Genomic DNA, 17,052 nt, shown 5'->3' on the forward strand with positions numbered 1-17,052 from the left:
GCATAATACAGAAATATGTCAATCACAGCTTTTGAAACCTCCTCCCAGGAGTCTGCTGCCTCCTTCAGTTTTCTCTTTTTGAAGGCAAGCATGAAAGGTGTTTTCTGATCTGCTTGGCTTTTCTTTTGCATTAGTTGTGTGTGTGGTGGTAGTGGTGGGGGTTCTCTAGTTACTGTCTTTTTCATGAAATCAGATCCCTTTTGATAAGGGCTATTCTGCCTATGTGGAGAGGAGCAGATTTTAAATCCGCAGCTGGCAGGTATATCTTCAGGGATCTGTTTCAGCCAGCCTGCTGAAAAATAGTGGAGCTTAGGGTCCGTTTGCCACTTTGACTTGATCAGGATCTGGAGCGCAAGCTGTACAGGTTCTAATAGCATTCCTTCAGTGTGCTCATTGTGCTGGCTGTGTTTTGTCTCCCCCCCCCCCCCTTTTTTTATTTTATTTTATTTTTTTTGTAGTTGAGAGTTAGTGTGTGGAAGTTTGATCAGCAGCCTGAAGATCCCAGCAAAGTGTCCTCTCCTAGAACAGTTAACACCTGCGAGGAGCTGAAGCAGGCAGCAGCAGTACCATTTCTCAGTACATGGCCTGTGGGAATAATTGGGGGGGGGGGGGAATCTTCAAAAGCTGGGGCCTTGGTTCTCCTCCACTAAAATCCTTTTTTTGGTCAGCCCTCGGATGCTTTTTAAGTTTTTTAGCATTAAAATTCACAGCAGTGGCCATCTTGAATTTTCCCCAATTTTTTTCTCAGTACTCAAAACTTTTCTCCAAAATACCTCCTTTTGTTTCTAAAGTGCCAGGGATGGAGTCCTCTGCTTCTAATATCCCTATATAATGCCTTGTTTGTGAAGGATGGGTGGTGGAAGAGTGCCTTTGCGCCAAGTGTGCTGAGTCAAGCGAAGCAGAGAGGCAGGAGCTTCAGGTTCAGCTCCCACATGGCCTCTGAGGCATGGCCCAGGGCTTTTTAGTCTATTAAGGGAGCAAAACTTTCCCCAGGAGCCCCGGAACAATGGCAAGGCATGCCGAACTGGCGCAGAGACTCCGCAGCCAAAGAGGTATCTCTTTCCTTCTAAAGAAGGAGAGTTGCCTTCTAAGGTCTTTACCCCAGGCGTATGTGCATGACCAAAATACACAACTTAGGTCTGCTAAAGAGTGACCCTTGGTGCCTGCCTCTTTTTTTTATTTTATTTTCCCAAAACTTTATTATAGCAGACAAAACATAGAGAAACCAGCAGATATAACATTTTCCAATATACGCAAATGCAAACAGCTAAAACATGTAAGGACAAGTAGAGTCCAGGCTTGAGTTCTTATAGCCCAGATTCGGTCAATCCCCCCTCCTCCGACTGATGACCCTCCCGCACACACCCCTCCCCCCCCCCCCCCCCCCCGCATCCCTTCCTCATACAACTGGCAAAATGGGTACCACTGGCTTCCGTAATCTGTTGACCACTTGACTTTTGATCAAAGGGGGTATGGTGTCCAAATAAGATACCCTAGCAAATAAAAAAATCTTACTCTGATGTCGAGGGAACCGAGCCAACATAGATTCCCAGACCATTAAAAGATGGAACTTATTATGCCAGTACCATATGGTGGTTGGGGAGTCCTGGAGCTAGTGATTCATGATGCACTTCTTCCCCACAACATAACCCTTGTGGAGAAGCAGATTATCACCGGCCGAGAGCCCTCCCAAATGACCCTGAGCCAGAAAAAGAATCCCCTCAACCCGTGAGGGGAGAGTATAGCCCACCAGGGTCTGTAAGTAGCAACGGACCTCCCACCAAAAGCCAGCAATAGCTGCACTAGACCAAAGGCCATGATCTAAGGTGTTATCAACCTGGTGGCATTTGAGACAAGTAGGAGTAGGAGCACACCCAAAATGAAAAGCCTGTTTTTGTGAAATATAACCTCTGAATCACCTGAAACTGGCATTCCTGAAGGTCAGTGCTCTGTACCAGATGGAGTCAAGAATTCCACCTGAAGGCAACAGCCCAGGTCCCAAGTCCACATGGATATGAGCTGATGATATTCCCGCCTCAGCTGCAAAGCCACCAGCCGGTGATGATACTGGGCCACCGAGAGCTAGTCCCAGTGAACATGAAAAAAGAAGTCCTGCAGGGTGGTAAGAAAAGCCGGAAGCAAAGACTCCCTAGGTAAGGAAGCAACATAGTGGAAGAGCTGTCTGTAAGCAAAATGATCTGAAGCACTCAGGAACCAGGATGCCTGAAAAGAAAGGGCACCGTCTGCCATAAGAGAATGCCTCACAGTACAGAGGCTCTGCCGAGCCCATCATTTAAAGACAACGTCCCGGCCAGGGCTGAAAGCCGCATTGCCTACCAGCGATAACAGAACCGAACTAGAAGACAAGTGTCCCCAAAACCCCATGAGACACCGCAAAGCCTGCCGAAGTGGCTCAACCAAACAGCTACGAGCACTGGGACCCAAATGCAGCGTCCCATCCCAATGCAAAAGATAGGGCAGAGCCCATGGGCGTCCGCCTCTTAAGAATCCTCGGAGCACTTCTGTGGGAGCAGAGCTCCTCCCTGATTCTTTTTTTTTTTTTTTTTTTTTAATTCTTTATTCATTTTCAAAATTACAATGTGTTATATATGTTCAATCACATTAACAATAAATACATCACTTAAAAACTATCATTGGTACCTTACATAAACTCTTATCCCTCCCTACCCCGCCCTAACATATATTCCATTATCTTATAGAATATGTAATATTAAAATATCTCCCCCCTTCACTATTAAACTAATAAATTAAGGGAAACAATGTCAACTAATCCATACAATATTTTGTAAATGGTTTCCACACATCCTGAAATTTCCTGAAATATCCCTGCTGTGTTGCAATAAATCTTTCCATTTTATAGATATGACATAAGGAGTTCTACCAAAAATTATAATTTAATCTTCTCCAATCCTTCCAATTATATGTAATTTGTTGAATGGCAACACCAGTCATTATAAGTAATAATTTATTGTTGTTCGCAGAAATCTGACTTTTTGTTCTCATTTCCATACCAAATATCACAGTATCATATGATAATGCCACTGGGTTATCTAATAAATTATTAATTTGGTCCCAAATTGATTTCCAGAAATTCATAATAAATGGGCAATAAAATAATAAATGATCTAAAGTTCCTGCTTCTAGATGACAGTGCCAACATCTATTAGACAAAGAGCTATCTAATTTTTGCAACCGAACAGGGGTCCATAACGCTCTATGTAACAGAAAAAAACAAGTTTGTCTCATAGATGCCGACACTATACATCTCATCCTCCAAGACCAAATTTGTGGCTATTGAGATGCAGTAATTTCATGCTTAATGTCAATGCTCCAAATATCTCTTAGACCAGTTTTTAATTTCTTTTTAATAAATCCATTTAATACTTTGTACCACTGTGCGGTCTGGTGACCCAAGAAGTCTGCCTGAAAATATAGAAACTCCATACTATATTGATTATTAAGGTTTTTCCAATCAGGGAACTCCGCCTGAATGGCATGCTACAGTTGCAACCATCTAAAATTTTCTGATTTATTTAGTCCAAATTTATGTTGCAACTGTGAAAATTCAAGCATATTACCATTAGAAATAACGTCATCCAATATACGTATTCCTGCTATCATCCAATGCTTTCAGATGAGCCTTTCTCCGCCAATTTTAATCTTGGAGTTCACCTATATAGATTGATTTGTAAATTGGAATAGATGCTAAATTGCTAACATACCACAATGTTTTCCATGTATCAGCTAATATTCTGTTATCTTTACTGTAGCTAGGCATTTTGATACTGAGCACATGGCACAGGCGCAATGAGACATGAGTTGCCATTCTAACCACAACCAATCTGGGAGTTTTTCCATGAGTTCTGGGAGGACCCAATACATACCTTGGCACAAAATATAGGCTTGGTGGTACCTATAAAAATTGGGAAAATTTACCCCTCCCTCTGAAATTGATCTTTGTAAGGATACCAAAGCTACTCTAGGAGTTTTACCCAGCCAAATAAATTTTAAAAGAATGCTATTTAATTTTTTATAAAAGGACCCTTGAAAATATTCTGATTCTGATTTTCAGCTAGACAGGGATTCAGAGGATGAATGTTCAGTCTTGATCCCCTTACTGTAGGGGTGTCAAAGTCCCTCCTCGAGGGCTGCAATCCAGTTAGGTTTTCAGGATTTCCCCAATGAATATGCATGAGATCTATTAGCATACAATGAAAGCAGTACATGCAAATAGATTTCATGCATATTCATTGGGGGAAATCCTAAAAACCCGACTGGATTGCGGCCCTCGAGGAGGGACTTTGACACCCCTGCCTTACTGTCTCAGAGTGAGGCCTTCCTGATGGGAGATTCAGCCTTCTATGTTGAAGATAAGGATGGAATCCCAGCTGCAGACCTGGGAGAGGATCCCTCTCCAAGTCTTTGGCCCTGCTAGATATTATTACTGAGTCTCTTTGTCAGCTCAAGATTGATCCACCTCAGTCATCTTTCAAGCGGGGTCACATCTGAGCCTACATCCTTTCTGTGGCACCCAGACATGAAACTCCTAGTTACAAAGCCTTGGGAGGTCCCGGAAGGCTCCCTCAAAGCACCTTGCACCCGGTGACCACTGTAGTGTGCCCCCCAGCCAAAACAGCCGGCATCCGCTGTCAGTATGACCCAGGAATTGATCTGAAGTGGAATCCCTTTTGCTAGAGATTGTTGGTGGAGCCACCAGCTCAGGCTTTTGCGGGCTGCCTTCGTCCAGGGTAGAGAAGCCTATAGGGAATGTCTCTGGGGAGACCAATGAGACACAGTGTATCCTGAAGTAGATGCATATGCACCCTTGACCAAGGCACTATTTTTATGGCAGCCGCCATTGAACTCTTGTGTACCGTGGAATAAACAGAAAGGGCAGCAAACTCAATGAGGTTTCAAACGCTGCAATTGACATCTTTCTGAAGTATGTTCCCGAGAATGGAGAGTACCTTAAGGTTCAGCATACCATTCCTATCTACTGGCAAAGGTATTATCAAGGTAAGAACCTAATCTCTTTTTATACTGTCCTGTCGTCTATGGGCAGTCAGGGAGATGCAACCCTGCTGCTGTCTGATGTCGTCCAGCCCTATTAACTGAAGAAACAAGGAGTTTGGGCATTTCAGCTTATGTGAATGGCAATTCTAAAAAAAAGTTTTCATGTGAGCAACAAGTTGTAAAAACTCCAAATTTTCCAGATTTGCAAGTATTTTTGTGAGTGACCATGTAAAAGCTATGAGCGGCACTCTTAGAAAGTGTGAGCAATTGCTCATGAACTCAGTTTAGAGTAGAGAGTTGTGCAGGGACAGAAATCCCACCCGTCCCCACCAAAGTCTCACCTGTCCCCGTGAGGAATCCCCTCCGTCCCCGCCCGTCCCCGTGAGGAATCCCCTCCGTCCCCCACTGTCCCTATAAACTTCAGAAATAGTTATTTCATTTAATTATGCTACTGAATTTCTGGTAGAAACCCATTTACAAATAAGCAAAAAGACTATTAATTTGGAAATATTAATTGGGAAGAATACATACTTTGTAAACGGGTTTCTACCAGAGCCTCTTTTGTTTATAAATTTTTATCAACACAACTAATATACTACTTTATCCTGAAGCAAAAAAAAAAAGAAATAGAATTCTTTTCCTACCTTTGTTGCCTGGTTTCTGCTTTCCTCATGTTCTCATTCAGTTCCTTCCATCCACTGTCTCTCTTCCTTCTGCGTCTTCCATTTGCTCTGTTACTGTGCCTCCCCCCTTCCAAATTGGTCTGGCACCCATCTTCCCTCCGCTCCCCCCATAGTCTGGCATCTCTGTCTTCTTCCCTACCAGCGTCTTCTCCCCACTCTCTCTTCCCCATTTCCTTTCAGCGTCCTTCACCCCCCCCCCATCTTCCCCATGTCCTGTCAGCGTCCTTCTCCCCCCTCTGTCTTCCCCATGTCCTTTCAGTGTCCTTCTCCCCCCCCCATCTTCCCCATGTCCTGTCAGCGTCCTTCTCCCCCCTCTGTCTTCCCCATGTCCTTTCAGCGTCCTTCTCCACCACCCCCGTCTTCCCCATGGCCTTTCAGCGTCCTTCTCCACCCCTTTGTCTTCCCCAGTGCTTTCAGCGTCCTTCTCCCCCCCCTCCTCTCCCGCCCCGGATGTAGCACAGCCGGCCAGGTCCCCTTACTTTTGTGGCGCTTCCCCAACTGACCGACAACAGCCCCGGTCTGACAAACCTCCCTGCTCTTAACCGCGAATCTAAATTTCCTTCTTACAGCTGCTGTAAGAAGGTAATTTAGATTCGCGGTTAAGGGCAGGGAGGTTTGTCGGACCAGGGCTGTTGTCGGTCGGTTGGGGAAGCGCCACAAAAGTAAGGGTACCTGGCCGGCTGTGCTGTACCCGGGGCGGGGCGGACCGCCCCCCTCCCTTGGTAGCCACTCGAGCCGCGAGGCTACTCCTTCTTACCTACACTGCCTGCAGCACAGAGCCGAACGGAAGTCTTCCCAACGTCAGCGCTGATGTCGGAGGGAGGGAGGGCTTTGTTTAAGCCCTCCCTCCCCTCCGATGTCAGCTCTGACGTCGGGAAGACTTCCGTTCGGCTCTGTGCTGCAAGCAGAGCAGGTAGGGAGAAAAGCCGCGCGACTTAGTACATCCAGCCCCGCAGGATCCCCGCGACCCTCGAGGCGTCCCCACGGGATCCCCGCGACCCTAGGGGGCGTCCCCACGGGATCCCCGTGACCCGAAGGGGGAACCCGCAGGATGCCCGCGGGATTCCCGTCGTCCCTGTTCCCGTGCAGCTCTCTAGTTTAGACCAGTGGTTTCAAACTCAAACCCTTTGCAGGGACACATTTTGGATTTGTAGGTACTTGGAGGGCCTCAGAAAATAATAGTTAATGTCTTATTAAAGAAATGACAATTTTGCATGAGGTAAAACTTTATGGTTTATAAATCTTTCCTTTTGGCTAAGTCATAATAATAATATTGTAATTTATAGCTAAAGAGACATATGATCAAAAAACTTTTATTTTACTTTTGTGATTATGATAAACAAACATACTGAGGGCCTCAAAATAGTATCTGGTGGACCGCATGTGGCACCCGGGCCACGAGTATGAGACCACTAGTTTAGAGGGAATGTAGGCTAGCAGACTGCATATCCTTTGCATGTTCTCAGTTTGGGCTGATGCTGGATGGCTGTGTCACTACTCATAAGTGTAAGAGCTCTGGCAACTTCTATTACCCACTTGAGCTCCACTCCCTATCAAGGCATCTGTAAAGCGGCCACTTGGTCCCCCATCCACACATTTACTTCTCATTACTGCTTAGATCAACATTCTAGATATGAGAGTCAGTTTGGTCAGGCAATTCTCAAAAATGTATTCTCTAAAAGCTATCTCTCCATCCTCAGGGATTTCACCAGCCTCATGACAGTTATATTTAACCCTCTTCTTAGAGGCATGAGTCTGGCTGCTTGAAAGTCCCATATGTGAGAATATACTGCCTACTTGTAATCTGAGAAAGCATAGATACCTGTAGCAGGTGTCCGCCAAGGACAGCAGGCAGATATTCTCACAACCCACCCACCTCCTCTAGCTGGCTTCTTTTGGATGGAACTGAAGGTCCCACGAGCCAATGTCAGGCAGGATGGCACACAAGTGGCATGGGCAGTGCTAAATTTTTAAAGTGACAATACAATTTGGTACATGTCTGTGCCAGGCTCTGGATGACATCACCCGATATGTGAGAATATCTGTCCACTGTTCTCGGAAAACACCTGCTGCAGGTGAGTAACTGCTTTTTCCATAGCAGGCTTGATTAGACACAGTCTCTCCCACTTCCCCCAAGAGTTGCATTAAGCTTTGAGCAATGAAACTGCAGACCAAACATTATTGCTGTACAGATTAAGGGTTGTGCATATTTGAATTTTGATATGACGTTCTAGAGAATGACACTGTGGCAGAATTTGACCCTGTTACTGCAGGAAACCATCCTGTGTTATTTTTTTTGTGTTTATCTCAACCTCGGTCCTACAGCAGTATTCTTCAATGTAAGGCTTGAGGGTCAATGGTTGTTCCTATTCATACTCTGATTCTTTTCTTTATCCTTAAAGAATGACATGGGGATGGTGACAAATTCTGTCACTCTTGTCATTCTCTTTCTAAGTTCTGGGAGAGCTTGTCGCCCTGGCACTGTATAATGACATAAGCTACTGCCTGATCAATCCTGATGTGTAGGGAAAGTGCCTGTTAGTGGTAAACAGCAATGCTTTATTAAGTTGGATTTTTTTGTTCTTTTTAAAATAATGGAATATTTGAATACCCTGCATTCAAGCCACCCTGCCTTTCCTGTCCAGATCAGAGACATACACAGACAATGGAAATGCAGCAAATATAAATATAGGAAAAGAATTCCATAAATTAGGTTATACATATTCCTCCCCCCCCCCCCCCAAACTCTTTTTTCTTTTAACCAATAATTGTTTTTAAATTTATTTTTGACAGCTGAAAATTGGGGCCAGGAGAAGAATATTTAGGGATCTACAACTAAGGGTATTGTGGATGTTAGGCTAAGGAATGGATAAAAGTTCATCACCCAATTTCCATCATAAATGCTAGAGGTTTTCAAATTAGGTCAAATTTGTAGATGGAGATCACAGAAAGCATAGTTGCTTACCTGTGACAGAGGTTATGCATGGACAGTAGGGTAAAGCAGATACGAGGGGGTGCTGAAAGGTTCTTAGCCCTACCAACGTCCTAGATTCTGAATGTTATTTTGCCACTGTAGCTGAAAAGTGTTATTTCATTAAGTGCCAATTTGCAGAAATGAAATGCTATGTTATGACATTGTTTTACATCATTGAGTGAATCATATCCACATCATTCTCATCTTGGATGGGTTGAGAACTTTTCAGCACCCTCCCTCCCCTCTCCCAATACATTGAGGACCTGTTTAACAAAGCTGCGCTAGTGGCTGCAGCGCGGTAACGGCCCCAAAGCCCACAGAGATTTAAAGGGCTTCGGGGCTGTTGCTGCGTGGCTTTGGGCCCTTAGTTCCAAAGGCTGACTAGTTGGAATGGTGTCAGGTCAAAAGTGCGCCGGGACAAAGGCGTGCGCCGACAACTGAGTGCAAGATGGAGGTGCGCGCCGAAGAAAAAGACTGTTTTTAGGGGCTACGACGGGGGGTTTTGTTGGGGAGCCCCCCCCACTTTACTTTATACAGATCGCGCCGCTTTGTGGGGGGTTGTAACCCCCCCACATTTTACTGAAAACTTAACTTTTTCCCTGTTTTTAGGGAAAAAGTTACGTTTTCACTAAAATGTGGGGGTTACCCCCCAAACCCCCCACAACGCTGCCGCGATCTGTATTAAGTAAAGTGGGGGGGGGGCTCCCCAACAAAACCCCCCGTCGCAGCCCCTAAAAACAGTCTTTTTCTTCGGCGCGCACCTCCATCTTGCACTCAGTTGTCGGCGCACGCCTTTGTCTTCCGCGTTACTGTCTATGAACCAGTTGGAATGGCTCTCTTAAGCTTAATGGATTAGGATAAACTAATATGAATTGAGCAGCATTTCTACCCAGCTGATGTCAGTGTATAATGTAACTCATTCCATAACAATCTTCTTTTGTAAATCATTTTTTATTGGCAAACAAGATGCATGGTTTCTATGATCTACTACTTGAGTAATATTCATTCATAAAAATATGTAGAAGACGACACAGTGGGAATGGTGGGTGAGAAGGTGTTTCTACATTATTCTACTCTATGAATAACTCCCTTTATATCAAACTGCACGTTCTCTGTAGACAAAGGATAATGTAGCCACAGCTGGTGACTCGCAAGCTGAGGATTGCTGTAAATGTCTGTGCAAGCCCATTGTAAATATTTATGGTGGTTGTTTTAGACAAGGGTCTGGATCTTGCACTCTGTATAAAATCTCTAAAGGAAACTAGAACACTGAAATTAATACCTACCAGGATTGGTTTTCCTATATTGTGTATATTTATATTGGAATCTGTTTAGGTGGAATACAAATTCAATACAATAAATCCATTTCTAGACTGCAGAACCAGGTAGTTCAATGTGGTTTACAAAAGATTAGCAATATGTACAGGATGAAATAGTTAAAGAATTAGTTGCCTATGGATTTTTTTGAAAAGATGAGTTATAAACTGCTTTCTAAATTGAAGATAAGAGTAAGATGTTAGCAACAGATTCTTAAAGTCACTATCGTGCAATGCATCTTGAAAAGAAAGTTGTCGCTCATGAAATATTTTGTACTTGAATCCACTAACTGAAGGGAAAACAAAGCATGAATTTTTCTTGGATTGACAAATGAATTGGTCAAATATGGTGGAGCTTGACCAGTAGTGACTTTATAATAGATTCAGCCCAGCTTAAATGCAATACGCGCCTCCACTGTGAGCCAATGCAGCTCTCGATACAGTGGAGTAGCATGGGCCTACTGCCTTTGATTATATATGTTTAATTGCCATGTTCTGAATAATTCATATTCTTAGGATGTTTTTCATGGTTACTACAATATATATTACTAGTCGTTAAGCCCGTTACATTAACGGGTGCTAGAATTTATGTCTGTCTGTATTTTTCTTTCTGTCTCTTTCCTCCCTCCATTTCCCTGTGTAGCGCTGTCTCTGCTTTCTTCCTCAGTCTGCACTCTCAAGCTGTAACATTACTGCTTAGCTTTTTCTCCCTGCAAGCATCTCTGCTCTCTTTCTCATCCCCAGTCTCTTTGCTATTTTTCTCTTCTTGCAGGGGGTCTCTGCTCTCCTTTCTCTATATGTTCCTGATTCCTGCAAACTTCTGTTTTCTCTGTATGCTCTTGATCCTGTGTTTCCCTGTAGGTGTCTTTTCCCTTTTTTTTTTTTATTCCTTCTTCATGTATGGTTGATTTATTAAAAGTTTTTTTTTATTTTTCCTATTTGTTGCATGCCTGTCTCCTTGGCCACTGTATGTTTCTATTTTTTTGCTTTGTGTGTTTGTTTGTGTTTTTTTGCTGATTGTTTACTTGGTCGCTGTCAGTCTGTCTGTCTCATTGGCTGCTGTATGTCTGTATGCCTTTTTTTCAGTCTAACTCCTTGGCCACTGTATGTCTGGAAGGTTTTTTTTCCTGAATTTATCCTTGGGCATTGTATTTTTTATTTTTTTCTGTTTGTCTCCTTGGCTGTTTGTATTTTTTAGTTTTTTGCTGTCTCCTTGCCCACTGTCTCTCTGTCTGTCTACTTGGACGCTGTATGTAAGTATGTCTGTCTCCTTGGCTGCTGTATGTCTGTTTGTCATTTTTTTTCCTGTGTCTCTCTCTCTCCTTGTCCTCTGTGTTTTGTTATTTTTTCAATCTGTCTCTTTAGCCCCCTGTCCTTCTGTGACTGTCTGTGTGTCTCTCTCTACTTGTGCACTGTTGTTTGTTTGTTTTTTTTAATCTCTCTTTAGCTCCTGATCCCCTCTCACTGACCCTTGCGCGACTGCATGTAATTCCGGTTAGGTTTCCATAGCAACCCTGCTCGCGGGTCTGTGAGTGTAGGGCCGTTTTGTCGGGTCTGGCGGCACCGGGTTGGGAAGAGTCCTGGCTCCTTTTTTGGTTTGGGCCCATGCAGAGGGGCTCAACAGCGCACAACCACCTTTCCTTCCCTCCCTCCATCAGGTGCAGTGCAGCTCCACCAATGTTAAAAGCAGCCGCGTCGAAATCGGAGCCCTGCCACTTCCGTAGCACTTTCCCCTCTGCCTTGGACCCGCCCCTTCTCTGACATATGGGACCGCGGCAGAGGGAACGTGTTACGGTGGCGGCAGGGCTCCAATTTCAAAGCAGCTGCTTTTAACATAGGCGGAGCTGAACTGTACCTGATGGAGGAAGGGAAGGAACGGTGGAGCAAATTTGGTCAGTGGCAGGAATTGTTTGGCGGACCAAGCACCGTGAAACCGTGAGGAAGGCCGCCGCAGCCTCGCAGCTAGGTAGGGGGACAACAATGGCGCTTATGCTCAAGCCCCCGCCGCAGCTCCTCTCTCGATCCTGGTGCGGTTCGAGAGAGGATTCGTGGCGGCGGCTTGAGCATAAGCGCGATTGTTGTCCAAGTTGCCAAGTTTGGTGACGTAAACCCGCGCATGTGCACTAAAAAAACGCGACGGGATCAGGGAACACGTTTTTTTAGTGCGCATGCGCGTCCTACCATTTTATTATATTAGATGTTGCAGTAATCAAACTGACTCAGAATTAAAGACTGAACCAGAGATCTGAATATTGGGGCTTCAAAATAGGATCTCAGTGTATGCAAATTCCACAACATGGAAAGACCCTTCTGAATCGCAGTATCAACTTAAATGTTTCATAGTTAGATTGTAATCAAGGGTAACATCCAGAATTTTGATTGTGGAATTGATTGTATATTGCAAAGATTTGACAAATAGTAGATGAATCGTGGGGTAGTTGTCAAGGGGAGGCAAAAAAAGAATTTAGTCTTGTCGGGGTTCAACTTTAATTTGAACTCAGACATCCAAGTTTCTATAAATAAAGTACTCTTTGAATGCTGCAACTCTGATATGAATGTGTGAGGAAACAAGATATTAAGCAAAAACATGAAGGATGACTTGACTGAACCTTCTATCAGCTCTGGTTGTGGTGTTGATGCAATAATGCTTAGTAAAGCTGTGCAAGAAAGACCAGGTTACTGCTATATAAATAGCCCATTTGTGAACTAGGTCCAGTTGCAAATAAGGTAGACTTTTATCATAGTTGGTGAGCTCCAATTTAACTTGGAGATTCAAAATCTTGTCTTGTAGCAAAAATATACATCCCACAATCTAGCTTGAAAGAGTATAGAACTAAAACTCAGTCTTCACAGCTTTTTTTTTCTCTTTCCAACATCACCTGGGAATTCCAAAATATTATGAGTGCACTTCTGCCAGTTAGAGTGCGACTGATAGAATATTCTGGTTGAGATAACAGGGAGAACCTACTTTGGGAAGAACCTTATTTGGAAAAAAACTGATATGAGGAGAGAAATAAACTAATGCCTTAATTTCTCTAATTCAGTATGCTTTGAAATGTTTCCTATATAAAGACGCCTTTGAGCACTGCCACTAGTCCTTCCTCAAATTCATAAAAGGCAGCTCTGAAGAAGCCCCTTTCCCCTCCTCATGTTTTTCCCCCTTTTTTGTTCTCCTTTCTTGACTTTATTGTAGTTCAGCCCTCTCCCTTTTGTTTCCTTGTTCGTCCGTTTTTGGTTTTGTTTAATATTTTAAATTTGTAATGCTCCCTTTTTTATTATTGTATATCGCCTAGAATCTAAGGCGATTAATCAAATTTTTATTAAACTTGAGAAAAATCATTTTCTAAGTGAAAAATTTCAGAGGTGGTTGTCAGAGGTTCAAATGGAAATGAGAAGTTTAGATAATACTATGTTAAAATGTGAAAGAGGCTGAATTGGAGGACAAACGTTCAATTTCTTTTCATCCCACCATGCCAAATTTAAGAAAGGCTTAATAGTTTGCCAGGCAATCGAGTGATAGCTAGGTCAGGGGTGTCAAAGTCCCTCCTCGAGGGCCATAATCCAGTCGTGTTTTCAGGATTTCCCCAATGAATATGCATTGAAAGCAGTGCATGCACATAGATCTCATGCATATTCATTGGGGAAATCCTGAAAACCCGACTGGATTCCGGCCCTCGAGGACCGACTTTGACACCTGTGGCTTAGATGAACCTTCACTGATGAGGTTTTTAAACCCAAGTTGCAAAGGTACATGAGATATCGAAGAACAGCATGTGGAAGCAGTTAAAATGATTTGTTTCACACCAGGTAGAAATCTGTTTCCATTTAAGGGAATATGATTCTTGAGTAGATAGTTTTGTAACTGCCATTTGGAAACTCTTGGACTGATGGAGGAAGATCCTCTATTCTGAAACCTTCCAGATGGTAAAGCAAGATCCTTGAGGTTGGAGTAGAGGAGACAAACCTGCTGTGTGAGGTGTCAAATTGCATCCCAGAGTAGAGGTTTCTCTAGGTAGAGAACGAAGAGATAGGCCAACTTGCGATGACTTGAATCTTGGATTGTCTTCTGAAGAACTGAGATGAGGGCTGGGCATAAAAGTATACAAAAAAAACCTATTGTACACCTTCACTTTTCTGTGGACACAGACATGCTGAGGAGAGATGGAATTCTAGAACAGAAATGATGACACTTTGTATTTCTTCTTTTAGGTGTCGTGATTGTTGCAGTTGTCCAGGTCTTGTGTCGGTCTAAGTGGGATACATGCTTCAGCTATGCTGAAGAAAATCACAGCATGATGGCTAAAACATAGAAAAATGACGGCAGATAAGGGCCATAGCCCATCAAGTCTGCCTACTCCACAGACCCACCCCCCTAAGTCTGCTCTCCTGGAGATCCCGCTCCTAATGACCCATCCTTAACTCCACCCTCTTAGGGATCCCACACGGGCATCCCATGTACCCATAAAATCTGGCACGCTGTTGGCCTCGATTACCTGTATCGGAAGCTTGTTCCAATGATCAACCACTCTTTCGGGGAAGAAATACTTTCTGGTGTCACCATGAAATTTCTCGCCCCTGAGTTTAAGCGGATGCCCTCTTGTGGCTGCACTCTAAGAACTTTAGAAAGTTCTAGCTAGGCCGCACCGCGCGTGCGCGAGTGCCTTCCCGCCCGACAGAGGCGCGCGGTCCCCAGTTTTCTTAATTCCGCGGAGCTAAGAAGACGCGTGTTTCCAACGGCTGTTGGAAGTTTTTTTCTATTTCACTTGCCTTCCCGCTCGCGCGTATTTTTCTCTTTATATTTTATTTCTTTCCTTCTTATTTACCTTTTGTGTAAAAAAAAAAAATCTTTTAATTTTTCTTTTTTTTGTCGAATCTGACCCGGCGGGGCCTGTTGGCACCATCGAAGCCTCGGGCTTCGATTTTGCTACAGCAGTATTTCCCTTCATGCCCCCGTCACTGGGTTTCAAAAAGTGTCAGCGGTGTGCACGCCCTATCTCCCTCTCCGACCCACACAAGTGGTGCCTCCAGTGTCTGGGTCCGGACCATAGGGCTGAAACCTGCACCCGCTGTAGTTCTTTACAAAAAAGAACTTTAAAAAATCGACAAATTCAGCAGCGGATCCTTTTCGGTACCGCTATGGAAGTTGCACCGGTATCTACGTCGACGACTTCCTCCAAATCGACTCCGACTACCTCGGCACCGCCAGATCCATCGTCGGTGTTGACTCCTGTAGGTAAGCCGGCTAAGAAGCCTTCCCCTACTGTTCTAGGCCCGCCAGTCGAGCATGCAGTGAGCCAAGTCCTGCAGACTGAGCGCCGGCCCCGTAAACGCTCCGCTCCCATTGAAGTCTCTGCCTCGTCATCGGCATCGACTTCACCCGAGCGTCGAGCGGCACCGAAGGTAACGAGCAAGAAAAAACCGGTACCGGTGCCATCGGGACCAATGTTGGATGAGCGCATTGCCTCTATCCTCCAGGTCCAGCTTAAGCAGCAACTCCAACAGTTGCTCCCGGCTCTATTGTCTCCGAACCTTCCAGTGTCGGTACCGACTGAGCCTTCGGTGCCGTCTGTCAAACAGCCTCTTTTATTGTCATCGACTGTTTCGGCACCGCAAAAATCTTTGTCCATGCCTGTTCTGTCAGCAGAACCAAAACGGCGTGCTACTCCTACGGTGTCGGAACCGGTACTGTTCTCTGAACCCCGTACCGTACTACATTCCCCAGGTACCGTCTCCACTCGGTCTGGTAAATCGGTACGCAAGACTAAACATACTGATACATCGACTCCACTTTCCCAGGGCTGTTTACAATCGGTACGGGACCCTGACTTGTGGGACGATTCAGATGATCCCCTCGGTAACGAGGAGGATTACACATCTGATGAGGAGGAACCATCGGTGCAGGATACTACTGCTAAGCCAGAGCACTCCTCCTTCACAAAATTTTTAAAGGAGATGTCAGACACCCTGTCTATTCCTTTAGAGTCTGACTCTAAAAAATCCAAGGCATTTTTGGATGCCTTGGATTTTGACCAACCTCCTAAAGAGTTTTTAAAGTTACCCCTCCATGACATCTTGAGGGAAACTTTTTATAAAAATCTTGAAACTCCTTTGACAATCCCAGGAGCCCCAAGAAAACTGGAATCTCTGTATAAAGTGATTCCAATCCCTGGATTTGACAAACACCAACTTCCCCATGAATCTCTGTTGGTAGAGTCAACCCTAAAGAAATCTGCAGGAGCCAGTATGTATGCCTCTGTCCCTCCTGGCAGGGAAGGAAAGGCCATGGACAAATTTGGAAAGCGTCTTTACCAAAATGCCATGCTGGCCAACCGTTCAGGTAATTACGCATTCCACTTCTCGTTTTACCTGAAGCATCTCATTCAACAGGTGACCTCTTTTCAAAAGTATATTCCGGACAGTAAACTTCCTGCTTTTCAGCAATGTACCTCTAGTCTTTTGCAACTCAGGAAGTTTATGGTCCGTTCTATTTATGATACTTTTGAACTGACGTCTCGAGCTACTGCTATCTCTGTAGCAATGAGAAGGTTGGCATGGCTACGGGTCTCAGACCTGGACGTAAACCATCAGGACCGGCTTGCCAATGCGCCTTGCCTAGGGGATGAGCTGTTTGGGGAGTCCATGGATACCACCACACAAAAGCTCTCCGCCCATGAAACTAGGTGGACACCTTGTTGAAAAACAAGAAGAAACCTCCTCCTCCTCGTCCATTCAGGCAACAATCTTCATATCAAAGGAGGTTTTCTGCTCGACCGGCTCAGCCTCATCCTCCTCAACCTCGCAGACAGCGTCAGCAGCAGCAACAGGCTCGTCAACAACAGCAACCTACTGTCAAACCGGCTACTCAACCTAAGTCGACACAGCCCTTTTGACTCCTTTCTCCAGGACATTGCCAGTCTTCCTCCCTCATGTCCTCTACCTCAGCCCATAGGAGGTCGACTACAAGTTTTTCTATCTCGCTGGGAAGCAATCACCTCCGACCAGTGGGTACTTGCTATCATCGCCCACGGCTACTCCCTAAATTTTC

Source organism: Geotrypetes seraphini, chromosome 4 (genome assembly GCF_902459505.1).
Source record: "Geotrypetes seraphini chromosome 4, aGeoSer1.1, whole genome shotgun sequence".
NCBI lineage: Eukaryota > Metazoa > Chordata > Amphibia > Gymnophiona > Dermophiidae > Geotrypetes > Geotrypetes seraphini.